At 50.7% G+C, this 26,731-nt stretch overlaps 1 protein-coding gene and 1 long non-coding RNA gene across 6 annotated transcripts in view; both read right to left on the minus strand.

Annotated features, from left to right (window-relative positions):
* Positions 1 to 26,731, minus strand: part of RTN1 (reticulon 1) — a 107,485-nt gene that overhangs the window by 62,718 nt on the left and 18,036 nt on the right. The gene's annotated exons all lie outside the window — the stretch shown is intronic.
* Positions 247 to 10,273, minus strand: LOC121071584. 4 transcript variants are annotated; one of them, XR_005820703.1, is made up of 4 exons: positions 10,177 to 10,273; positions 9,394 to 9,577; positions 2,540 to 2,657; positions 247 to 2,437 (listed from the first exon to the last, which is right to left on the minus strand). It is a non-coding gene; the product is annotated as an uncharacterized LOC121071584 (long non-coding RNA). The 4 variants fall into 4 exon arrangements; XR_005820702.1 differs by having other exon boundaries at positions 2,550 to 2,677; XR_005820704.1 differs by having other exon boundaries at positions 247 to 2,432; positions 2,540 to 2,677.

Raw genomic sequence — 26,731 nt, forward strand, 5'->3', positions numbered from 1 at the left:
GGCTGCAGGCATTTCATCTGCCCCCTGCAGGGAAGGAGCTTTTCCAGTCTGGACCAGCAAGGAGCACAAGAAGCAGCACAGGTACAACAGCAGAATAACTTGAGCCACCTGCAAGGTGTTGTGTGGGTCCCCGTGCCCAGACCAAGGTGGCTCCCCGTTACAGAGGGCCAGGGACAGCTGTGGTGTACAGATGCCACACAACAGGCTCCACAGCACCAGCCAGACACTATTCTCACTCCACCTCAGGAGTGAGGATGAGGATGGAGAAGCCCCGCTGCTGGAGGGAGCGTGGAGGCAGGAGGTTGCTGTCTGCAGCAGCAGGGCTGTTGGGCCACAGCACAAAACAGGATTAAGGCAGAAACGTGCTGAGTGAAGGCTGGGCCTTTCCCAGCGTCACCTCCATGCCCGAATCGGCCAAATCCAGTTCCCTGTAGGCTCCAGCTGCTCTGCCCCTCACCACACACAACACCCCAGGTTGATTTATCCACTTACAGGAGTAGAAACCCAGGAGTTTTGCTTGCAGCACTGATCCCTTGTTGGGCACAGCCACAAGGAAGGCAGGGACTGGTTTCTTCCCTTTAGGACTGTTTGTGGTTGACAAAACCTCACCCTGTCTCAAGGCTGCTCCAACCAGCAGCACGTGGAGGTGCACAAAGCCATTCCCACCTCCTGTACGTTGCCCCCTGTGCGATTTGACCATACTACTCCACGCACGCAGCCTGGTTTGCAAAGCATCTCCCCCCACCCTGGGATGTGGCTGGGGACAGCCCTGAGCTGAGCCACAGAAACTAAAACAAGGTCTGGCAGTACTCATGCCAACGCTTTCTGAGTATCTATTTACCTTCCCCCTCCCCTCCAGAAGCTGTATTTCGCTGATGACGTGTTATGTAGCTTTATTCACCTGGGAGCACGTGAACGACATTGATACTTTTATGAGGTGGCCCTGGATGCTTCATTTGCACGAGAGGTGGAAAAAAGACACTTGTCCATCTGCAGTCTGACTTTCTTGACTCCTACAGCAGCTGGGCTGTCAGGGATGCATCCTCCTGAGAGCCCTGACACTAAAAGTACCCGTGATGTGCACCAGTCTGAGTGCTGCACAGTTTATACTCAGTAAAGTGATGTGAGGCTCCCAAATCCCTTCGCTACTCTTCCAGAAGACAGATTCTTAATAACCGGTAGGTTCCCCAGCTCTGGTCCATTCCCAAAGTTTTTGGAAGCAGAGCCCCAGAGGCCTGACCGCAGCGGAGATGCTTTAATGAAGTTACCAGGCTGGGCTGTGTGCCAGGGCTGAAGGCAAGTGCCGGAGACTCCGGGAGCTGTTAGGAGGCAGAACGGCATCAGCAGCACCGGGCAGGGCTGTGGGGCAGCAGCAGAGGCTGTGAAGATGCAGAAGTGCTGCTCAAAGCTTGGAAGAACAGGACACTGGTGACTTCAGTCCAGAAAATGGAGAATATGCACATGTCCAGACAGGGATCTGGACCTCCTATGGCGCTTCTGTCACCCACCCCATGCAAAGCCACAGAGAGCACAGGCAACACAGGGACAGAACCACAACAGGGCTGGAGACGTGGCAGAGATCTGTTGCAGACTTGCAAACGTTCTGCCTCTACGCCACACCTGAAGGAGCATGGATGGCCCAGATGAGGCTTGCTGCCACCCTTAGGAATGACTGCTCCGCCTCAAAAATAATCCTATTCCCTACCACAGTTCAGGAGGAGTCTGGAGTTACCTGTATTGCTGGAGGGCACAGCAGCCTGCTCAGGGGGCTAATGGCAGTAGGGTCAAAGCTTCCCAGGTGTGCACAACACACTTCAAGGGCAAACGAGACAGCTTCAACAAAATGTAAAGCTCTCAGTGGGGATCATTTGGACCACCGAGTAGAGCCACCCTATATCCCAAAGGGGAATACTTTGTTACAGGGCCCTTTTCAGGGCATCGATCTGTCTTAGGACATCTGACTCTTGACTCCTTGTACCCGTCACAAAACTCTTCCAGAGCATGACTGCTCTGGTGTTTAGGAGTCTCCCAAATTTCCAGCCTAAATTTATTCGTCACCAACCTACATCCCATAGCTCTGTCAGCAGCGCCCTTTGCCACTTGAAAATATTTATAGGAAGCAATCGCTCCCTTGCAGCTCTCATTTAGTGAGTCTGAGCAAATTACTCTCTCTTGTCTCCTAAGGAAAGCTCTGCAGCCCTCACCCTAAATCTCCTGAAGAGTCTGGGATGCCTGGTGCTGCACTGAGAATTTTCTTCTACTTTCCAAGTTCTTTTTTGGAAACATCTTTAGGGTGCTTTAAAGCACACAACGCTCTGATGAGCAGGGCAGACTCAGACTGTTATTCTGTTTGGCTGGGGCAGCGTGAAAACACCCCGGCAGCAGTAGGTCAGCTTTTGAAGCATTATTCTTCTTGGTCCAACCATCAGTTTCTGCTCTGGTAGCACAAGAGAAAGAAGAACAGCGATCAGGTCTGAAGCGATGCAGAAGCACCAAAGAATCAAACCCTGAGCATATTGCAAAGCACAGCCATGTGTACGTGTGCACACCTCTTTTCTGAGCTGAAGTCATCACCTCTGAGCCTCTCAAGGTTCGGGGAAATCGCACTTCTGGATGATGACCATCCTGCTCAGCACCCTGGTCCAGTCCCTGCATTGCTGTATGGAAATGGAGAGCTCTGTGCAAGTCAGCACGCTCGCGCTGAACTTGAGCCAGAGCATCCAGACCCAGCTGGTGGAGATTAGGACCACAACAGAGCAGAGCATTAATAAGTGATCCGCAGTTCCTACCCTCCTCCACTCTGCGACACTGGGGAAAAAAATATTCCCAACACCAGAACGCACTTTCAGCAACAAATAATGATAATGATTTGGTTCAGAATTAAGCGCACAAGAAGAGTTTAATGCAGAATCTGAGCACCAGTCTGTCTCACAAGGCTATTGTGCCGGCATGAAAAATTATGTAGAGCTTCGTCTTTTTATTAGATGAATCCAATTCTTCAGCTCCTTCGACTGCTCCCGTATATCCTGTCTAAATTAAGTTTGGTTTTCAGTACCTGCAGCTATGGCTATCCTGGGTATTTTCCTGTGTATTCCACTGTGAAAATCGTGATTAAGTTCATTTGTCATAAAACAAACATGATGCCACAAATGATAAATAAGCAGAGCACGCTGCAGAGACTGGCAGAGCAGCTCGGTTTTCTCCGTGCTCAGGGGGTGGGGAGGGTTTTGGAGTGGCTCGTGTCCGAGATTAGAAAGCTTCCTAATGAAGAAATCTGCCTAACAGGTGATGTCATTTCTGGCAGAGCCACAAGCCTCATTTGCAGGGAAAGTGCCCAGCGACCCCAGCACCACCTCCCTGGGTGCGCAGAGGAGCTGCCTGTGCTAACTGCATGGCGAGGGAACAGCAGCAGGGGCTGCTTGCCTGGCCCCCGCCCCTCGGTCTGAGCTGTTTGCAGGTGGCACCACCCTGGGGTGTCCCACCCCAACCAGCTGGCTGTGCTCCTCATCCCCTTCCATGTCCCAGGCTGCAGGAGGTGCCAAGGCAGTCTGGCCCACCCCCAAGAGAGTTGCTTCACCAACCTGAAGAGATGAAGGGCACGGATAGATGGGATCCAGGCCCTCAGCTCCCCGGGCAGCCAAGCTCTGCACTCACCTGCAAGCTCCTGTGCCACCAACCTCATCTGCGGGTGCTGCACAGGGCAGCCCCATGTCCTTGTGAACTGGGTCTCGGGGACAGACCGGGTAATGGTGACAAAAAGCATCTTGAAATTCCCTCCTCTGCCTCCAGGTCACCCCAATTTTTCCAGATTGGCCTGGAACTACCCATGGATTATTTAAAATGGTATTTTAGCATGTGTGTGCATATACAGTTCCTTGCCTGGGGACTACTGCAAGCACAGTGAGCCCTGCACGGAGGCAGGGTGACATTATCATGTTTTTCACCAAGTGCTGCAGTATTCAGTATTGCTGCTTGGGTGCAGCAAGTTACTGACTACGTCACACTGCTCCGAGCTTAGAAAAGATCCCCAGAAGACCAAGTGAGCTGCCTCTCGTCACCCTCCCAGTTCAGCACTTCAAACCACAGAATCAAAGTGCATTTTCTTCATCAGGACAATTTAACGTGGGACAGAGGCAGCCCCAAGCTCAGACTCAGGAGGCATTCAGTGCTTTGTGGCACCTGGGCTGGACAGTGGGGTGGACATGGGCTGCAGCTCTCCATCTGTGCTGCCCTGCTCCTGCTTCCAACCCTTGTGTTGGCGTTCCTGCTTCCATAGCCTTTGTCTGCAGCAGCTTGCTCGCTTCTGCGGAGCACTCAGATCCTGACTCAGACCCCTTAATTGCATGTTTAACATAAGAGACAGGAGGAGCCAGAACATAAGCCTGTGTTTTGTTAAAACAGAGCCAACAGAGCTATGACCCACCGGCTGAACTGAGATCTTTGCTTCCTACAAATTGATCCTACCCAGTCTTTTCCTTCTCTATTCTCAGCTTAGGACATTCCTTGCTCTCAGCACTCTATTTCCTCACCCAGCAGGCCTCAATAAAAGCATCCTCCCCCTGAACCTCCCCCATTTTCACTGCCCTTCTGCTCCAGAGATCACCAGGCCCACTGACATACCATTTTCCACCAACCTCACACCCCAAGACATCCGAGGGTATTTGTGTTCACCACCACCTCTGGCACAGAGGGATCCTCAGCAAAAGCCCCGCAGAGGCAGCCAGCTACAGACCTGCTAAAAGCCTGCAAGCCAGCTCTGTAGTACTGTATAGTACTGCAGCCACGGGGACGGAAACCCACAGGAACAGCCTCCGGACCCAAGGCAGCCCTCTCTATATATGAAGGATGAGACTGAGATCAGGATCACCTACAGAGAGTCAGAGCAAGTTCCTGACCTCCTCTGTGGGTTGTCTAAGCACCCCCTCTATTTGATTGTAGGCTGATCCTGCCACTTTTACCTTATTTACAAGCACCACCACAGCGTTTGCTTCACTCCTTAGTCCTTTCCACTTTGTGTTTCACAGCAGCTCAAATTCAGCGTTCCCCATCCCCAAAAGCCTTTGACTTACTCACTTTGTAGCCCTGTCACCTTAAAAAGTTGAGCTGCAGCTCGCAGCTGTTCAATACCTTCCCATTAATGCAATATTTTTTCTTCCATCCGTAATGACAGCAAGATGCAAACGCATCCTGCTTCCCTCTCCAAAAGCATCATCTCCTCTCTCTAGAGCCCATCAGACCTCTACTTTCATGCCTTTCCGACACGCTGATTGACAAGGTTATCCTCTCTCTCTCTCTCTCAGAGCCAATTGCTCTAATTACACGCTGTCTGCTGTGACCTGAGGAGCTGTAAATAAAGAAGCAGTCACAGCATCATCTCACCCATACTGTCCTCCAAAGCGCGCCCCGTGGTCTCTGCTTGCAGAAGCTGGGCGTAGATTTTGTGCGGTGCTACCTAGCTGCAGGTCTCTAACAGAAAGAGGCAGACGATACCAGCTGGGGCATCCTGAGGCCACAGCACTGGATTTAGCTGACTGTGGACTCGTGCTGTATGACCAGACCTTGCTGCAAAAATGATTTTGAGGAAGGAGATCGGTTTTGCAAGTATTCACTTATTTGCGAGCTAACTGAGAATCCAACGAAGCCAGAGCGAGTTGTTTCCATTTAGCTAAAGATCTCCATCAGGTCACATCCAGCCCCTACAGGGACAAAACAGGGCAGAAATTAATAGGTTTCTGCAGGTATTATCCCAGAAGTGGTACAAAGACATTCTAGCTACAGGACCCCCTGGGACGATGTGAACAGCTCAGAGGCAGCCAGAAAACCCGCGCTCAGTTTGGGAACATTCCCATGGCCGTTATTGACCAAGGAGAGGAACTCATGAGGGGGCACGCTGCTCGTTGAACCCAGCCTCAGGAAAATCCGCCCTGGATCAATGCTGCGTCTCTGCTAAGTGCAGAGTGGGAGCTCCCTGAGCAGCCGGTAATTGGGTTTGTCTGAACAATCGAGCTGGCAAATGCATTTCCAGGTGTCACCGAGCCATGGGTAACTGCAGTGAGAAAGCCAGTTAAAAAAGCTAACAGCCTGCTGCTCAGCAGGCGCGGCGAAGGCAGCGATGCACGCAGGCACCTCCAACACTGAGCCACACAAAACCGCAACCAGGTTTGGGGGAAGTCGCAGCTGTTTGAGGCAGTGCCCTGGGTCTGAATCCTCTCTTCCCGAGCTGTGGAGCATTTGCGGAAGGAGGACTCCTTGCAGCCACAGAGCAAGCACTGCTGGGGCCCTGCATCTATTCCAGGTCCTGAAAAAGGCAAGTTTTAATTTCAAAACGTCTCTTAGTGCATAGCTCTGGCATTTAGATAAAGCAGCAGCAACAGAGAAGGGGTTATTGAGTTTGGTACGATTAAAGCAGAGGTTTTTCCCCCCAAAAAAGGAAAGCTCTGGCACCACTACTTAAAAGTGGAGGTGAATGGGCTCACAGCAAAGCAGCCAGCTCCACAAAGCGGCACAGACTTTGTAACCCACTAACCTGACATATGACAGCAGAACAATAATACCTGGCTCTTAGGCAGTCCTTTGCATCAATAGATCTAAGCAAGCCTAAATGCTGGTTGTGTCTGCGTTTGCGTCTGCCAGGAGAATAGGAGGGGAGCAGCGAGAGCTGTTTCAGAAGATCGCTTCGGAGCACGAGGTTTTGATCAGCGCCCTCCTGCAACGGGAAACCCGACTCAAAGGCTGCTCAAATTCCACACAGCCATTACACGGGCTTCAAGGGGACCCGGAGCAGAACACCGGGGGTTACCGTAACTTTTACTACAATCTTTGCACCAATAAAGCCACACGACAGTGAGCCTTACATGCCTTGCTTGCCACGTGCACCTTCACGTGTTCAAGAGTGAAGAGCGATCCGTCGCTGGCTGCTCCCACGGGCACACCTGCAGCACTGCTCTAGGTGTCGTACATCGAGCTGTAAGCAGTGCCACGGATCCTGCAGCGGGCTGAAGAAGCTCTAGGAGTCCAATTTGCAAATTTCCTTCTGAAGGTCCGGGGTTCATCAATACCTCGCACAGAGCATTCCTCAAGCCATTAGAGCGAAGCCATCTGTCACGATGCCACTTGTCCTGACCTGACTTCAAGGATGCGAGAGTTAAAAGCACCTCAGCCCCACTCAGATTTCACACCTCAGTATTAAAGCAACAACCAACTTCAGCAAATAACTCACACAGATCATGATGCCCATTAAGTTTGCTGCCTTTTTTTTTTAAAGGCACAATATCACACACCTGCGTAAAACCCGTTCCTGACAGAGAAGAGCAGATACACCCTTTGGATGCAGCAGGCCCTCTGTCTACATTTTCTTTTCAATTATATCTGCAAACCAATGGAGAAGAAACCCTAATTTTCAGGATACCTTAACTACACAGGCTGCGAGCAGCAAAATAATTTTAGGAATACACACGTACTGCTGAAGTGATGGCTCTTTTGCAAGGAAAATTAAAACCAACGGTGCCCTTAAAATCGCATCTGCCACTTACCAGCAAGGCTGGCAGGGGAGACTGAGCCATCTCCAGCCAGCGTGACCACAGCCACCAGCAGTCCTGGTGGAAAGCACCCCATAAAATACCCCACACAGAACGGGAGCAGATTTGCCAGGATGCATTTCCTTGCTGATGAAGCGTGGGGCGAAACAAAACCAAAGCTTTGGTGCTCATCACTTTAGCTGAGCCCCATGCTACAAAGGCTCTGTGCTGATGTCAGGGGAACAAGGACAGTGCCCAGCATGGCAAAATGCATCAAAAAAGGCACACAGGAAAGCAAGCAGAATCTGCAACCAGCCAGCGCACTTGGAAGCAGAGGCACGGGCTCTGCTGCCTGCTCCAAAGATCACTTCATACATCTTTCATAGCTTATAAATAAACCAGCGTATGAACAGGGACTGAAATTCAGGCCCATGGCCCCAGAGGCCTGCCTGAAGCACTAACTCCCCCTGGTTTTGCACCTCCCATCTCCAACCCACTGCTCACAGGTGCGTGCGCTCACCCCAACGGGTGCGGGTTGTGCACAGCCCTCCTGAGCCCCCAGCACGGCACCAACACCCAGGTACAGACCGATTCCTCAGCCCAAACCAGCTGCACTACCAACATTTGGGTTTCCCAGGTGGCCTCGTACCAAAACCAGGTGAGCCCAGCACCTCCAGAGGCCCCACGGTGCTGGATCTCCGGGTCCAGAGACACAAGCAGCCCCGGAGGAGCACGAGGCTGGGAGCACAGCTCTGCTCCCCATCAAGCTTTTATTATGACATCCTTAAAGCCAGGTGGGTGAAGCAAGAAGAGTAAACAGGACGATGCATTAAGTGCTTTTACCAGCCCCGTGCCAAGAACAAATTAATGAGCATAGTTCTGCAGACAAGTAGCACACAGCACATTCCTACCGAAGCTAAGATTTTTTTATTCTGATGAATAAAATAGTAAGCTAAAAATGGCTAATTTTTAAATCAATACGAAATTCACTCCCCGGCACGACTGCATAAACGATAACTCTTTGGCTGAGCCTTAAATATTACATGAAAGTGGATGGAAAATTGTCTCGCTGAGGATGTTCTCCCCCTTTCCAAGCTTCAGGCATGCAAGCGCTCGGTGCGGGACCTCCCCGGAGGAGGAGAGCAGAAAAGTCACCGAGCACAGCGAGACGCAGTTCACAGCACCATGCCGCTCTCTAGGACGAGTCCAGTACAACCAGTATGGCCCTTCCCTGCCATGTCCAGTGCAGTGGCACCAACCTGCCCAGGAGGAGAGGTTTGTGCACCGGTGCAGGCAGAGGAACCATCGGGGCACCAGGTCCTGGGGTGTACCAGGAACACGGGAAGCAGGGGCAGGGTTTTGCCTTCAGCCCTGGCACGAGAGCAGCAACCTCACCAGCCAGCTCCTGTGATGCTGAGACTGTTTAACCAAGAGAAGCGTTTCAGAGAAAAAGCCATTCCAAGCCAAGAAACCCCTTACACTTACGCCTGCTTTGTCAAGTAGCTGCCCATCCCTCAGGCAGAAAGTCACATTTATTCCTCTGCTCTCTCTCATCACCCGGAGTATAGCACTAAATAAAACAAGAACCAAGTCACCGCGCAGCATTTGCCCTGTGATTCCTCTTAACCCATCTGTAGCCAGAGAGATTTTTGGGTTTAACCTCTCTTTGCAGAGCATCTGCCAACACGAGCACCGTGCCACGCAGCAGAGCTCTAGGAGCGCATCACCTGAGGCTGCACACTCAGAAGGGTGACAGGAGGGCACCCAGGGTGGCTGAGGGTATAAAACCATAAAACCCTCTGGGCTGGAAGAGCCCCCCAGCCTTCCTTATCTGATAAAGGTTAAGGTGACCATACTGCACGCATCCATCACCTACCTGGTCACCGCTGGGCAGGAGTTTCCTTTGGATAGCAGCAGGAGAAAGGGAATTGTGCAGGTGTGCTTTGACTTGAGGCACCAGGTGTGCCACCCACGCACACAAGCAGCCAGCAGCACACGGACAGCACTGCCTTGCTGGGCTCTGCTCCCTTCTGCAGCATTATGAAGAGCACCCAAACCACCTGGAGGGATAAATCCCAGTTCCCTTTCACTGCTCTGCACTGAGCAGACAGACTTTTCCTTAGAGGTAAAAGAGCATAAACATATTTGGCCCCCCAAAACACAAATTAATGAATTGAACTAACACAAAAGAAATATAATAGTCCTCACAATTTAAGGGAGCGATTGAAAACAAAACAGTTTGCTTTCTGGGTGTACCTCGTTGTCATTTATCTGCAGACAGACCTCATTCAAACACATTAAACCAAAGCATCAGCTTTTGAACTACTGAAGTCAGGCAGGATGAGTACTACCCCACAGCACAGTATTTGGGGTTACAAGCGCACCGGTGCACGCAGGATCTGAGCCAGGCCACAGCTGGGGCTCCCCAGGAGCACCCAACACAGAAGAGCAGCACCCACATTATCAGCGCTCCTCCCGGCCACGTCCCCAGCCGGCAGCAGGCGACAGAGCCCAGCCTTAAAATAGACACAGATGTAGGACACACTCCATTTCCTAAGGCAAACTAGGAGCAAAATACCATGGCCAATATTAAAAAATACATTCATAGCAAGCTCAAAGGAAGGAAACGTGTTACAAGTAAGTCAGTTGCAATGAAGACCTGGTGCAGGCACTGTCCAGCTCAAGCTTCAGCCAACAGCCTAACCCAGCCCAAGGGCAAGTTCAAAGCATGCAGAAGTGAGGACACACTATGCAAATCTCCCAGGAAAAGCTTTTCCTGGCTCCTTCACCTATATCCCTAGCTCTGGGCTCTTCACGAGCTCAGAGGCAGCTGGGGGAGGCACTCCCATTCGGGTGCTAATTAGATAAAACTGAGCTAATTAGCAAGAACTGGCATTCAAGTCAAAGGCTGGGCCCAGAGGGCCGCAGAAGAGGAAATCCTGGTGTAGATAGATGAGTGCTGTTGTCCTGAGCAGTTATGTTATTTCTGTGCGCGTTTATATCGCTTAGGTTAGCCTGATGGAGCCGCTATATCTGGCAGAAGCAGGTAGGGTATGGGGCTGAGGAACCTCCTGTGGCTATGGCTGCTGCAGTGCTGCCTGTGCAGGCGCTGGCCCCTGCACCCCAGGGAGATGCCGGCTCCCCTTGCACGCAGGCAGCTCTGCAAAGCTGAGACGTGGAGCTGCAGATGCTGTTGCTGCTGAGGAAGCCCCACGTGGTTGTGTCCCAACAAAGGCACCTTTTGCTTGCGGCTCCGTGGACCCAAACTGCAGCTTCTGCATTTGCTGTTTGCAAAGCTGCACGCGAAAGCCTTGGTGCTGCAGTCTTCTACCAACCCAGAGCCTCCCTGCACCACCACAAGGCACCTAGAGCTGCCACAGAGCCTCTGCACTTGAACAGCAGCTTCTGCTGTGCTTCCTTTATTGTGTTGTTCTGTGCAATGGCTACGAGGTGTTTTCCAGTGTGATTTCAACACCTCGAGTACATTGATGTGTGCAGAGAGCCACCGAACAGACAGGGACACTGCCTCTATCACGCAGCCAGCACGGTCACCCCAAGTCACGCAAGTAAAAGGTGGATGTCTGGGCAAAGAATCAGCATGTTTAAACCCAAATAGATCATATGCATGATGCACTACGCCCTATGAGGTGTGTTTTATTAAATATATATATATGAAAAACCAAAACCCAATACAGAAACAACAAAACCCCAAGAAATTGTATAAGCAAGTTACTGAACCCCAGGACGGGGGGTTTTGTGGAAGCAGCATGTGGGAGCCCCCCATAGGATTCCCAGCAAGCCCCACAGGCTGGACAACAGTTGTAAAGTCCTGCGTATGTTATCTTGAGATTGTTTAATTCAAGTATTACGCTGCCAGTCTGCATTAATGCCAGGATGTTAATATCTAGGGAAGGCAATCTGACTAAATAGCATGCTGCTCTAATGAGCAATTTTTCTGTATTCACCAGCAGTAAGGCTCTGTTGTCAAAATGTATTTCTCCGTAATTAGCACCCACTCGTCACACTGCTGTGAGCTGGTGTCTGAAGGCAAAAATAAGAAGGAAAGCCTCAAAAGTTGGAGTGCTCCTTTAATGATATTAGGGATGAAGATGCTTTATCTCCCTTTTTAGCACAGAAAAGGGAGAGGGATGGAGGAAGAAGTGAAGGTATCTCCCAAAGGATAGGGAGCACCTCAGCAGAGTATATATTAGGCTGAAAAATGCAGCTGTCCCTTGGAAGCTGTGTCCGTAGGTACCTACAACGTGGGGCACATCCTCTGTTTTCAGCTGTCAGTTGGGTTCCCCCCTCTGAGCCGAGGAATCCCAGTGATTCTTTCCTCTCCTTGTGACGAGGGGTTTGGTGGAAGAGGCTGGTAAGCAAATGAGCCCCTGTACCACACAGTTCACCTGCAGTTCCCAAAGGTTTTACAACGCTCGTTAGGACAGAGCACCTTTAACAGGCTCTGGCTGACCCCTGGCGCGGGTTGTCGCACGGCTCAGAGGCTGCTGGTAACAGCTTCGGATGGTTTTGGTCTCAGGTGCTGCACGAAGCAGAGCTCATACGAAGCAGAGCTCGTGTTCCTCTCCTCTGGAGCCACACCGAGGGGTACAGAAGTGCTTGGCCTGAGACGTGGGGGGAGAGAAAAGAGTTTCAAGAAAGGGAAGCACTCAGATCCCTTTGGCTGGGTGGAAGAGGCTCCGCAGAACCGCTGGCCCCAGCACTAGTGTGCCCCCTGCTAGCCCCCGTTAGCCTCTCACGCCCTCCCTGCCCTCGGTCTCTGAACACAGGAGCCAAAAGCACTCTCATGGATTTTTCTCGTTCTTTGAAGATATTTTCTTGAGGTTTTTAGAAACAGCAGCTACAACATAATAAAGCAATCTGCGGACCGGTAAGCAAATGCTCAATAGTTTAGACATCTTTTCCCCCAGATCCCTGACTCATTAACTACTAAAAAGCTCAGGCTGAGAGAAATTATTGTATAACCAAATGTGGTGCTCCTTAACACTGCTGAAGGAAAATAAAGGACCTAAGATGCTCCTTAAGGTTTCCAAGTTACAGGACTGAGTGAAGGGGACCAGTAAATCTGTGTGCAGCTCCATCCACAGGTGATGCATTGAAAACATCAGCTCCCCATTTTTGGCAGCTTTGGCACTTGTCCTGTGGAAAACCTTCCCCCAAAGCCATGCTATCTCAACAGCACCCCCATCTGAAGCCTAACAAGCCAGTGAAGGACCAGGCACGTGTTTGGGTAAGCTGTGAGCTTACCAAAGCCGGGTGTAGCAGCTGAGAGCTGACACAGCAGGACGTGCTGAGTCCAGCCCCCATTTAGCCCAATCTCCAACACGCATGAGACCAGCCAAGTCACCATCTGTAAAGGAGGGAAAGAGCTGGCCTTGGGTAGTGACATCAAATACTTTCCAAGCAAAAACTTGCCGTGCTACAGGGTAGTTTAACTTCCCCTGATACAGCCCCAGTACCGAGCGTCTCAGTCCTCTTGGTCCTCTCCTGCAGGTCAAGGTTATAAAGCAGACAAAGAGGTGGAAGATCAAAAATCAAATCACCCTCTTGCTTCCCCTCTCCACCCACATCCAAAAACCCGCACCAAAATACCAAGTTCCAGCAGATCATAAACGATTTCCCTCCTGTGAAAGTCAGGGACAGAGGAGATGGAGGGTCTGAGGGAGGCAAGAGAGGCGCTGGTGGCACGGCCGGCCCCAGCACTGAGACACACGTGGACCATGGCCAAGAGAAGCAGCGCAGGAGGGGTGAGACATGACTTCTTTTTTCTGTCTCTCTCCCTCTCTGCAGTTGCCTCGTGTGAAACCAATGTCCCCGAGTGCCTCCGCTGTGCAGTCATCTCTTGGCCTGATCCCCTCCTTACTCATGTCTCTCGTTCAGCAGGCATTATGCTCGTACATTCATAAAAAGTATTTATAACTGCATTCAAGCATACATCACGCTATGCACAATGTCACCATTCAACTGGCTTTTTTTTTTGTAATGCTGTCTCTTGTACTATTTTGCTACATTTTCTACTGTTTTGTGATAACTCCAGACCCCCATGAAGACAGATGCATACCAACGGGGCTAAGATACACACACCTCTCCTAGCAGGACTAAGAAAAGCCCAGAGATTGCCAAAAAAAAAACCTCCTCCTATCCCTTACTAAAGCAAAATAGAGAAAATAAGCTGCTTGTGAGCCTGCCCCCATCAGCCATTTGAACTCAAGTGGGCTCCTGATTTGAGAAAACAAATGAAAAAAGGTTTCTCCCCAGGAATGCAAGAGCATCGTTCACTTCGCTGAGCTTGAGGAGCTGGTCCTTTATCCCTGTCGGCAGGAACTTTGTGCCCTGAAGCTGCACATCCTCGTTCTGAATGCCCACAATGCTGGAGATGGGCCCCTGGCAAACAGAAGGAGACACGAGGAAGTGCTTGTACCCGAGAGCCTGTCTGCTTTTCCTACCAAATGTGATTTTGCTGGTCCATTAGAAGTTGTTATCTCTCCTCACCAGTCCTGCCTTGTGTGTCCTCAGGCCACCACAGCTGCAACACTGCTGTGACTCTGCAAACAGCTCTGAGGGCCAAGTTAGTACAGATGAGGTGTTAATAATGACATCAAGGCTGGCTGAAGGGGAAGGAAGAGTAAAAGTGTTTCTCAATCTGTGCGTCATTTTCCAGACCTCGCTGAGGTTGCTGTAAAGCTTCACAGGACGATATTCTCATCATGTTTCTTGTTGGTCTGATTGGGATTCACTTAGATGTAGAGCTTAGTGATATGGTTTAGTGGAGGACTTGTTAGTGTCAGGTCAGAGGTTGGACTAGGTGATCTTGGAGGTCTCTTCCAACCTAGATGATTCTGTGATTCTGTGATCACTTCTTTCCCAACAAGAGAAGTTTGAGCCCTTCCTTCATCCTGGTTGTTCCTCTGTTTGCTAAAAAAAAAAAATATAAGCTGCGAGTTTTCTCTCTCATTTTTTCACTTCAACCACCAAACAAATAAAATCCTCCTCTTACTCATACCACATCCAACCAAAGAGCTGATAGAGGCAGAGCTTGCCATATGGAAAAAGCATTCAGAGCATAGACATGCCTGTGGGGACCTCACGGAATCTGGAGAATAAGAAGAAAATTTGTTTTTTGGAAGACAAATATCCTTCACTCCCCATCAGTGTCCTCACCGCCGAACGCAGTGTCTGTGATGACGACCACGACCTATGCGCAGAAGGAAAGAACATCCGGTGTACTCAGCAAGGAGCAGAGAAAACTAAAAACAAATGCATCATCCTGAGAAAAAGACATCTGGATCCTCTTAGGAGAGAGGCAAGAGCAGTGTTTACTGCAAAGCAATAGTGGCGCTTGCAAATGCAAATGTGTGTGTGTGACTCTGAAAAAGCAACAGACTGCAGGAGCAACACGAGTGCGTGGGATGCGACACAGCATTAGCTATATCTGCTTGAGGGTTTTTTTAGGGATATGGAAAGAAAAAGTGAGTTAGTAATGCCAAGGGAATTCAGCACACTAAGCTTTGTCACTATAATGATTGATTCTGGCTTGGGTGTTAAAAAGAAAGCAGTCATCCAACTAAATCATTTATCTTTCACCTTGAAGACAATGGCTGTCACCCTGTCAGGTGTGGCTAACATCTCTTGATCAGCCCGGAAAGACTTGCCCATGTCCTAAAAGGTGAGGTGGGAAGTCCAAAAGCCCTTCCAAGGCTCTGCTGTGCTGACTAAAAGGGGAGATGGAGCAGTAGCAATTGGTGTTGTTGATAAAGGTGAGATACCGCTGCACCCCATTTGTGCTCCACCACCGTGGATTGCAAGTGTTTGTTGTCACATCCAGTGTCAGTAGGACGTGAGAGCTTCACCTACCTCCATACAACACTGTTCTTTGGATTCGTAAGTGTAGGGTGCTCAAAACAGGTTCATAATGTTGTGTCTTTTTTTTTTTTTTTTTTTTTTTTCGGTCAAATAGACAAGCCTGACTCTCAAGCCACAACTTCTAAAGAGAAATGCAATCTGCTGCTCTGGTGCACCAGGACCTGAAGCCTAGGAAAACACATGCACTTGCACACAAGCACACTACCCGTTAATTTTGGCTTGCATACTGTTATTACTAATTACGTGAATTGTAATAAGCTCTAAGAGTCCCAGTGGTGTCTTATACTCCTATATGCTGAATGCTGAGCAAATGCTGGTCTTTCCCCAAACAGCTACAGTCTGAAAAGTCAGAGTCAGATACCAGAGGAGGAAAGGGGATCTCTAAGAAGCCGTGTCAGTGGAACTGGGACCATTTGATGTTTCATTTGTGTGCACCTCAGAGGAAGGCTCTCTCTTACTGCACGTCTGTAGAGTAGCAACCTCAGTTGTGCCTCGACCTTGATTGATGTTATAAGCTCGTTAGGATACAATTAAGCCAGAAATCTGCTGAATACGTGCTCACCTGGCATCCGTGTTTTTCTGAGGGCTGGACAAAAGAATCAGGCATTGCCTTGCTGAAAGCTTGTCAGCAAGAAATTTGCTTAGGAGGGGACTGCATCACTTGTGCCAGATGAAAGGGCTGCGTCGCTTTTAACCAGACGCTGAACAACCATGGCTCTCCCAGGTGATGTCCTCCCGCTGTTTTCAACAGGACCTGCAAAAGGCTTGAACTTCTGAAAAGCTGGGAATTTCATCTGAGTTCCCAACTGGCATATGTACGTTTTAAATCTGGATCTCCTTTACTATCATATTGTTAGTTCGGAATAAATTATCCGGACACCTGGGCCTTTTTATTGTCCCTCAGTTGTGCTTTCCATAAATATGCTCATTATTTGCGTGTTGTCACTGAACACTTAATACTCTCTCTCCTGCGGAGCTATGGCAAATTGTTGCTTTGGAATATATACACCCCTCATTAGCTGCTGGGGAACAGAATAATTAACTCACACGACATCTCCTTCAACTGATGATGAGAATAACCGGCAGCAGATTATGAATAACAAATCTCCCTATTACGGAGGCATATCCCTGTACAAATGGAGGGAAGCTTTGCTCTCGTGCTGGTGCTCGGGGGTCTGGATGATCTGCCCAGCACTTGATGAGAACTTGAGCCGGCCCTCACAGTGCTGCTTCATCCCATTGTCCTACCTGCTTTACTTTTAACCACAGAAGTTGTCAAAGAAGATTAAAAGGAAAAATCATTTCCAGCTTTGAGGCAGAGAGCAGAAGAGGATAAAGAAAAAATTCCTGTGCATGGTACAGAAGAGTGATGGGGTCAGTGCACGACGCAGGGCTGCAAACCCTCGTGCTGTGCCTGGATTGGGGAAAGCCGTGTAGCTTTGGGCACCCCATTTAACTTCTCCATCTGTTTTTTCAGTTGGTCGTGGTACTTCCACACCTGCTAGGGGAGGGGGTATCACGTGTGAGTCACAATCTGTATGAAAATCATGGAATCACCAAATCAATTAGCTTAGAAAATACCTTCCAGATCATTGTCAAAGAATCACACAAAACAGGGGGGTTGCTTATTTCAAATACACCGGACACTGGGAAGAAAAGAAAAGGCTTCTTCTCTTTCCCATCCCTCTCAGATACAGACATGCACAGAAGCACACACCTACTTCCAAGGTAACACCTGCAGAGTTTGACCTTGCTATGGCACCGTAAGAGGAAATCTTTAAGCACGAGTTCTGGGGGATGTCAGGTTAGAGGATCTAATGTTTTCTTTTGATTTAAATCCATGAAGGCACGTTTCCTTCCACCAGTAACCCTCCATCCATAAAATGCAGCTGATCTTTAGCTTCATCCTTTTTTTTCCCTTCTCTTCAGGTTACTCCCCAGCCACTACAGTGCGTGCAGAAGGCTGTGTGCTCATCGCCTGCTCCGCCATCTCATCTCTGCTGTGTCCCGAGCCCCCCCAGTCACGCGTGGCAATTCCCAATGTATTTTCAGCTGTCCTGGATACCTTACCTCACCAGGAAGGTAACTGCGTCTTGGAGCTGTGTAAACCTGAGCCAAGGCCGCTGCACTAATGCATTAGGGCATCTCAGGGGGAGACCTGCCGCGGCACGTTGGTTATTGCCTTTCAGTAATAGATGGACTCTGACCTCTTCACGTGGTTCTTAAGAAGGAACGCTGCTTTACTTTATCAAAACATCAGCAGCTATCAAGGCTACAGATGTTAGCATGTCATTATCCACCTGTAACACGGCCCAGGCAGTGCGGTCTGCAGCACATTAATCCCACCGATGGTGTCACCCACAGGTAAACTCCATCCCCGTGGGCATCACCACTGCACCTTGCTGCTCTGTGCTCCCTGGCTCAGTCCCTGACAGTGACAGAAGTGCCCCAGAAGGACCCCTGAAGGTGTGCTGGGACGCTGCAGGGTGCTGGTGGCATCTGTGACTCACTCAGGTTGCACTCGCAGCTGATGCCAGCAGAGCCACGTGCTAAAAATGCATCAAAAGTCTCAGGCGCCACAGGACTGTTTGGAGTTCTCACCTTGAGCTTTAAGAGAAGTTACAGATATTTATTACTTACACGACTTGCCCATGTCCCTTTCGTCCCACAGCAGTTACAGTCCATTACTGGTCCCCACCCCAAGGGTAGGATTTGGGTGCCACGTTGCAGGGATTTGGGCTGAAGACCCAGCAGGAGCACAATACACCAGCAAGGGAAGGAGCTGCTCCAGGCAGGGCAGTCAGGCATGCTGTGATGACAAAAGAAGGAAATTCCACCCAGGTATCCTATTAAAACTCCCTTTGTGGGTTTAATCTGGTCGCAAAGCCTGCTTCAGACCTGCATACAGCCTCAGAGCCAAAAGAATAAATGGTGTTGGTTTGACTTAATGGGGAGGTAAATCCCAACTCACCCTTTAAAACCACGCTAAGGACACATCCGCACCAAAAACCAGTACGTGAGACAGCCCGTAACGACTTATGCACGAGCAGCAGAGGTATTTTACACGGGGGAAGAAGGGTCTCAGGTGGTTCCCATTGCAGGTGACCACATTTTGCTCTGTGTAGAGCTCTCCTGCTGTTTGAAGCGGACGTGTTACTGCTCTGATGCATGCGGTCAGCACCACAGCTCCGTGGCACTGCTCCTTGGGCAGCTTAACGTTGCGCCGCACAGCAGCAGCTCCAGAAAAATGGTGTCTTTGTTTTTTCCTACTTGCTTTGGTGTCAAAGCCTCTGTCAGAGGAAGCTCTGGATGCCTCATGCACCAGCAGCAAGCGTTTATCTGAATGTGCACTGCAGACACACCTGGTATTCCTCAACGTCCAGTGGCCGTGGCAGAGCTGTTACAACCCGCGGGCTGCCAGGTGTTTGTGTGCATCAAATCCCCCAATCCCTTTCGGACAGGATTTCCAGGTGGGAAGGGAAGCTCAGCTCAATATTCAGACGAGCTCTGCCCTCTGTGCAAGCCCTGCTCCGGCTGCCTCCGTCCCTGGGGATCTTGCCCTAATTCTGCCCTAATTACGGAGAGCCCGACGGTGTGTGGGGTCGGGCGGAAAGGACGGCCGGGGGGATCCAGCAGGAAGGCTCTGCCCTACATGGCAGAGGGCTCCTGGGAACAAGGGACCCTGCTTTCTCTTCCTGGCCGCACCAAGCAGCGGCGCCTCTCGCTGCCGAGCGGCACAGCCCGCGGCGGGGATGTGCAGATGCCTCCTGCTCTCTTTGCTGGCGTGAGATTTTATTCCTTGCTGCTTTTTAAACAAGGTGCTTTGGTGGAAGGATAAACTCGAGCCAGGATTGTCTCGTTCTTTCTCGGGCATGAATCTTACACTTCAAATAATGAGTGCATCTTTAAAAGAGCTACAGTAGGAGGCTTTGAAATGACTCAACGCTGCATTCTGAAAAGAACTCGTGAATCGCTTGTGCCTCAGAGCTATTTATACGCTACCTGCCAGGGAAATTCACAGACGAATGAACCAGCAAGAAACATACTATTCAAGAGACAGCTTCTTAGGATCTGGAGTCAAAAAAAACCACCCTCACATAATTGCATGAGGGTTCTGGTTCGGAGGGCTCTGCTCACTGGAGAGAAATTCATCATCATTTCTTCGTGTGCTGCTGACGAGGGGCTCTTCCCTCTGCCAGAGGGACTCACTATCAGCAAGGTTTTGAACCCAAAACATGCCAACAATTTGTTATTGCAGCAACATTATCTATATCATAGCTGTCATGTGCAACTGGGCTGCAAAAAAAGAAGACCGCAGGAAAATGCACAAGCACCCAACTGATTTGTGGCCCACAGTTACTCCTTTCCCCGGTTGAACAGCAAGAAACAGGAGTGAAAATCCAGCATGCTTCACTGCACTCCCTGTTAGATGAAGGCACCATTTGGACGGGCACGGGCTCTTTGGGTCCCTTTGCTCACCACCAGACAACGTCAGGAGCTTCCCCCCAGATGGAGAGCTGGCTTTAATGGGCTGTGGTGCGGCGCGAGAGATGCCAGAGCAGCAGGGAAGGAAATCTTGGGAGAGGTGGAGAAGCAGCGCTGAGGTTAAGCTCCAAGATTAAGATACAGACAGGGCTCCTGTGTTAAACTCAGGTGCTTCCACTGGTTTCAACAGCAACGGGATTAACACAAGGCACGTCTCCAAATCCCCTTTGGGGTGGCCCTGACAGCCTGAGCCTGGGCTCCTAATTAGCAGCTTGGTCCCTGCCCAGCGAGCGAAGGCAGGGGCTCTCCCACACACCCACTCCTGACACAGGGCAGGGATTAATTTCCTGCTGACGCCGACGCAGAAAGCAGCCTGGCGCTGAGCGTTAGCAGGGAACCGAGGTTTCGGTGCGGCACAGCGAAGGGGAAGAGCAAGAGGCACGCTGCGTTGGCGACAAGGGACCTTCTGGGGACATCCCCCCACCACACTGCGGGGGAGTCCTTGGGGACGGGGATTTCTTCCTCCTCCTGCTCCTCCTCCTCCTCCCTGCAGCAGGGACAGTTCTGTCCTCATCACCACACTTTTCTCCTTTCTCAGGTCTTCACCTTGTGCTGGGGAAGGGCTCTTGCTGGTCGCTGTGGATCCCTTCTCCCTTGGTGTCAAACACCTTCAGCTGACATCTCTCTCTCTCTTTGCCCCCCAGGTTTTATCAACCCGCAGCACTGCCAACCTGCCTGTTCCCAAGCCGGCAGTTGTTTGTGTGTGAGCTCTCTGCAACCTACTTCACATGCACAGGGCTGTGGAAACGACGCTCGATAATCTCTCAGCTGCAGAGCTCTCTGGAGGGACGAGGCTGGGCAGGCTGAGGGGCACTCCTCCACCTACAAAGAGCAAAAACCATGCTGTTCGCCAGACCCGCCGCATAAATACTGCACGAGCTGCCGACACGGAGGCCGTCCCCGCGTCTCATCGAGGCAGAGGAGGCTGATCCCTGCTGACAGGTACACGGAGGCTGCGCTTCCCCACACTGCTGCGTGTGGAGGACGCCTTCCTGGCAGCAGAAGTGCTCTTTGCGGCACAGGCAGCCCCAAAACCCCCGTGCTCCTGCCTGCCACTGCTCTGAACATCTCAGGAAATACCTCACCCTCCCAGACCTGGGCTGATTTGCAGCAGATTTGCATCCAGCCTTCCCCTCCGCTCCCTGGGAGGGCACATGAGGGTGCTTGTCCCTGGGAGGTTGAGCAATGTGCCTGCTATCTGGTACGTGCTCCGTAGAGGAGCTGCTATCTACATATTTCAGGTATTTCTGGTATCCCTCAGCCTGCACGCAGTCAGCAGGCAGGGTCTGCCACCTGCAAAGGCGCAGGGTTGATGAAGTGCCCGGAGAAGGGGAGCAGTGCCAGCACCGTAAAGCTGCGACGAAGCTCCCATCGCACCAGGAATGGCGGTCAAAAGGCACAAGGCATGCCAAAGCAGAACAAAAGCCTTAGACTTACTTCCACCCATCTCTTTTTTTATTACGGCAGCGCAGCTCGTTGCAAGCAGCAGAGGGTCTGGCAGAACTGCTGCTGGGAAATACACTTCAACTAAAAACAATAGGGAAAAAATCCCTCCCCTTGTTTCATGATCAGCTTCTCTGATTTGGGGCTTGACGGGGTCCTTTTCTCATACAAAACCCCTTCTCCGTGCAAACTCTACAATGGGCACGTTTTAAAGTCATCAGGATTAGAAGCCTGTGGGGACACATCCCTTCCTATCTACACCCCTTCGTGCTGAATGGCAGGAAAAGCAGTCGATCTAACATTGTTTCCCTTCAAAAAGGTATTCGAGACATTTCCTTAAGAGCAGCTTCCCATTAATGTTACAGGAGCGGTGCACAGAGGACAAATGTTAGTGGCCAGCACTGCAGGCTCGGCCACAGAGCTGGCACCAACGCCTACATCCAGGCTCTGCAAGGGGACCTGGCTCATCCACGAGGAGAGCAGCAACCCTGGACACCGCTGTTTTTTGTGAGCCCTTCCCAACAGGCACCAGACGTGGCTCCTGAGGACACGTAGTGCCCCTCACATGCTTGTTCCCTGGTGTTCATAGTCTAGCAGGGATGGAGGTGAGCACCTAAGAGCATGGCAAATAAAAGAAGCCATTCCAGGCTGGACTTTCAGCTTTTATTGAGTCAAAGCCTTCTTTTTTTTCCTTCTAAACACAAAAAAGTTGCAATCTGATGACAAGGAAACTAACCTGGGAAGCCTGTCCCCCTAACCCCAGGGACTTCTAACTCCCCTTCCTCTCCCAGCCCTGTGCTGTGTCTACATGTTCTCTCAACAGCCCTAGATCAAAGCATTTCCACGTTCTGAGCAGCAAATAACTGGAGATTTGGGCTTCTGGGAGCAAGCAACATGAAACATGTTGTGGAAAACGTCAACACAAAAGTTATGGCAAAGAGTGTGTTTTTTCAAACACCTCCAGGAGCCTTCCCCATTACGGGCAGGGAAAACATCCCCTTGCTGCATTTACAGGGATGGTTTTTGATGCCTGTGGTGACTGCTGAGGCAGTGACGCTGTGCATGCTACGAGGCACATCCAGGTACCAACCTGGGATCCTCACCGGCTCTGTGTTCGATCAGGAGCAGGGGAGGGGGGCAGGAAAATCACCCTTCTCCAAGCTCTGCCTGCTGCAGTGGGGTTTTCCCCCCGTATTCAGCATCCAGCATGAGCCCCCTCGCACAGCTCCATATCTTCCGGACGAGACACCTTCCCCAGATTATTTCCAAACACAGAAACAGCAGCCGATTCCTCTTTCAAACAGATCAAAGAAAGCAGCAGGCATGTTTCTAAAACTTGCCCTGAGGTCTCAAGGGCCATTTATTTTTCCCAATTTACCTTGCACATCCAGTCAACTATTTTGGAAGTCACAGAATCACAGAATCGAAGGGGTTGGGAGGGACCTCGAAAGATCATCGGGTCCAACCCCCCTGCCAAAGCAGGTTCCTTAGAGCAGGTGCCTGCCCCGGTGGGTCTGGGAGGCCACACGAGCCATGCCTTCTGCTGCAGAGGTGACCCTGACATCCTACTCCTACGTCTTACAGCATGTGCCTTCAGCTGCAGCCACTGCCATAGGGCAAGCAGTATTGTATGGGGTGATCTGGGTGGGTTTTCTTGCCCTTCAGTAGATAGAGCAGTGAACATGAAGCATAGCGTTATGTCCCTGAGCTCCCAGATCTCCTGCGTGGGAGCTTTACCAGTTCATTCAGGCCTGTGGACGCTGGTTACCTTTCCTTTCCTCTCCTTTCCTGGCACACGTGCCCTCCCCTCACCGCCGGAGCACATCTGAGAGCACCTTGCCCGCTCCCTCTGTCCCACCTGCTCTGCAGGAGGAGCTCTCCTCTGCGTGACCCTGCCCGTCACAGCAGATAACCACGCTCCCCGTGCTTTTCCCCAGGGGACAGATGGGGAAGAGCAAAGAGGGAGGCACCTCTGAAGGTGTCAGAAGGGTCCGGGTGTGCTGGGCTGGCGGAGGCTGTCTGACACCACGGCTCTGCCAGCCGGTGGCAAGGCACCGACCGGGGACCCTGCGACTGTCACCTTGTGCCTAGGGAATTACAGCAGCGTGTGAAGGGGCCTCCAGCTGATGCCCAGGAGAGAAAGGGAGGAAAAAAGGAGCCTGATGAGGTGACAGTCCCCAGCAGAAGCGGAATCGCAAGGTTGCTTGCAAGTAGGACGAGCTCGGGTGCTAGGGATGACCTGCAAACATCACATCTCCTTGGAAATGGCCCGGATACCACACCAGGTGTTAACTCCTACAGCAACAGAGCACAGCGCCAGGGGCTTTACCTTCCCCATAAGAACATAAACAACGAACCTCCTGGCTTTAAGCACAGCATTTAAAAGAGAGGGTGAACACTCCTCACGATGCACACAGCTAATTTTACAGCAGGGGAAAACATATTCCTGCTCCAAGCCGGTGCCAAGCTCAGCCACAGCAGCTGATGGCTGGCCTTCAGATTTTATCCTTGCTGGAATAATCCGAGTTTCATAACTACGAGATATATCAGACAGATTTCTCAATTTGCAGATTAGAGAAAGGTCAACCCTGGCTTAATCTGCTGCCGTGACAGGTCAGGAGACAGAGCAACTCAGGAACAGTGTGAAATTACTAAAAGTACTCAGCGTATTGTGCACGCAGGCTTCCATGCCTGCAAGCCAAAGGAAACAGAAAGGGGGGACACCAAGAGCATTCCAGGCAATTGCCAAATATCCTCTAGGAAAAATCAAGGTAGGAAAGTAGTAGGGAAAAGTCAAAATCATGGCCAAGGGGCTGGGTCCGCCACCCCACGTCACTCTCAGTCCTTCCAGCGAGGCGCTGCCCGTGCTGGGGCGGCAGAGAGGTGATGAATTTCTTGGTCTTCCTGGAGGAGTTCCAGCAGAGATTTTTCCAAGGAAACATCCAGAGATGCAGCCCCACGCAAAAGGAGGCTGTAAATATCTGTGGTAACTGTTTCTGCTTTATTTAACCCCCCTTTATTTAACCCCCCTTTCAAAACATGTTTGGGGCTTAACAATATTTTCATATATATTCATATTCTTCATATTTTGCTCAGAATTCAAATATATGTTTTCTTCCACTCCACCCAATTTAAGGGTTCCCAGAGTTTCTGCCATTAGAAAACGATCTGTTTTGTGCAGCTGAGTAGCACAGCGGATTATGTTTGGGGCAGGCTGCATTAGGTTACTTAGGAGATTAAGGCTCGGGAGCACAGCTTGACTTCTGGAAAACTGAACTCCTGAATGAAATGTTACAGAGCAGGGCTGCACACCTCGCAGCTTCTATGAACCAGCAGCAAAGTGCCGTAGTGGTTCCTGACGTACCTTCATCCCTCTGTCCTACAAGTTCTCTCTGCTCGACCTACAACCTCCCATGCAGTCCCCTGTAATGGGACCTCCTGATGAGCCTCCTCCTGTTTCCCAGACCTTCTGCGGGCCAGGCTGGAGGCCGGCTGCCTTCTCAGACACACTCCCTGTTTGCAAAGCAGATGGTGGAAACGTCCTGGTTGTCCTCGGGGCACACGTCTGCACTGCCCAAGGACACGCTGCATCCTCACAGCAGCGCAGCACCAAGCCTCGGCGACTCGGTCCTGCTCAGAGGCTAATTCTGTGCAGGCAGAGTAACGAGTTGGGCTCATGGGGCCACGCTGACACCTCTGCAGGACGGACAGACAGACAGCTGAGCCCTAGTGTGCTGCCTGCTACTGGTCTCCAATGCCCTTGTCTCAGTAGCGTCTGTTTCCACTTTCCCATTTGTTTTTGTACCCGGAAATCCTGCTTATGTCTCCTGCACCACGCACATCCCCGCCGCGGCAGGAGAATCACACATTGCTCCTGGAAATTAAACCACGAAACGAACAAGCCAGCCCGCAGCAGGAGAGACACGGCAGCCCCAAGGACTTGGTGCAAAGTGCTGTGCAACTGGAGGAACCTTCAGAGAGGGTGGATGCACGGCCAGACACCTTTTCCCCTGGAGAAATCAAGCTTTCTCGGGTGTTAATTGAGTTTTGCATCCACGAGCCAATAGCACAGCACGTGAGAAAACAGCAGCGCTTTTGCCACTACCTCGCCCTTGTTCCATTATCACCACCCATCCGTGCAAAATGCTGCTGGCGAAGAGCTCCAGCCCCGAGAGGCAACTGCTAGTTAGCTTGGAGGAAGGAGAAAAGAGTGAGAAAGACGGCACAAACCTTAAATTTAAAGACATGCAGAAGTTGTTAGCACTTTGGACAATGGGCAGCTGCCCCCATTTCAGTCCCCTGGTCAAACTGGCCCCCAGAAAACTCACTGCACCTTTCTCCTTAGCTTCACTCCAGCTTTTCAACCCTATAAAGGACAAGAATAAAGACTCCTTGTATCATCTTGTTCCTCCCTGAAACCAGTGGCAGCGTCTCCAGTGCAAATTTCTGCCTTACCCTGCTAAAAAATTGAGTTTGTAGGACAAATCTGGGGTATGGGTCTCACTGCCAGAATTGAAGATGGGTGAGATTTGGGGGTTCGATAGCTCACTTGGGGAAATGCTCAGACTTGACTGACGCCAGCATTTGGAAGTTTCTGCCAAATTCAGCCAGTAATTCTAGCTAAGAGAAAAGGCCTTGTTAAAAAGGTCTACATTTACTGCACTGTGGTCGTGGCAAACCGTGCTGTCATTTGTTTATGTTCAAACAGTGCCTTTTGCCAAAGCTGACTTTTCATAAAAAGAGTAAAAATTTTCCAAAGTGAAGTGAAACAGAACTGGGGGGAGAAAACTGAACGCCTGGGATTTAATAAAAACAACTTTTGGCTTGTATTTTTTTCTCGAGGAAACTCAAAATTCCTTATCTCGGGCTGACCTGCAAAAATATTTATAATTCATTAATTCAATCTGTGCACCAGAAAGAGAGAAGGGACACACTCAGCAGAGCAACAAGGCACCCAGCTGAGCTTCAGAAGCAGCCCAAGGCCTTGGTTAGTGCAGAAAAGCTGTAAGTGCCGGCAAACAGCTTTTAAAATAGCCCTAAGCACCTCATATTTATAAGGGGAAAACAGGTGGAAGTGGTCAGGAATACTGGATAGTAGCATAGCAGAGGAAAAATAGGATATAACAGGGTCTTAAAAGTCACAGAATCACAGAAAAACTCAGGCTGGAAGGGACCTCTGGAGGTCTCCAGCCCAACCCCTGCTCAAAGCAGGTTATTTCAAGGCCAGCCCGGGCTGCTCAGTTTTTCCCCTCTACCCACTCGTGGCTGACCAGAGGTCACAATCTCTCCTCTCGACTTGCTGGCTCTGCTCTTGCTAATACCGCCCGCGCTGCCAGCTCCAGCTC

Source organism: Cygnus olor, chromosome 5 (assembly GCF_009769625.2).
Source record: "Cygnus olor isolate bCygOlo1 chromosome 5, bCygOlo1.pri.v2, whole genome shotgun sequence".
Taxonomy (NCBI): domain Eukaryota; kingdom Metazoa; phylum Chordata; class Aves; order Anseriformes; family Anatidae; genus Cygnus; species Cygnus olor.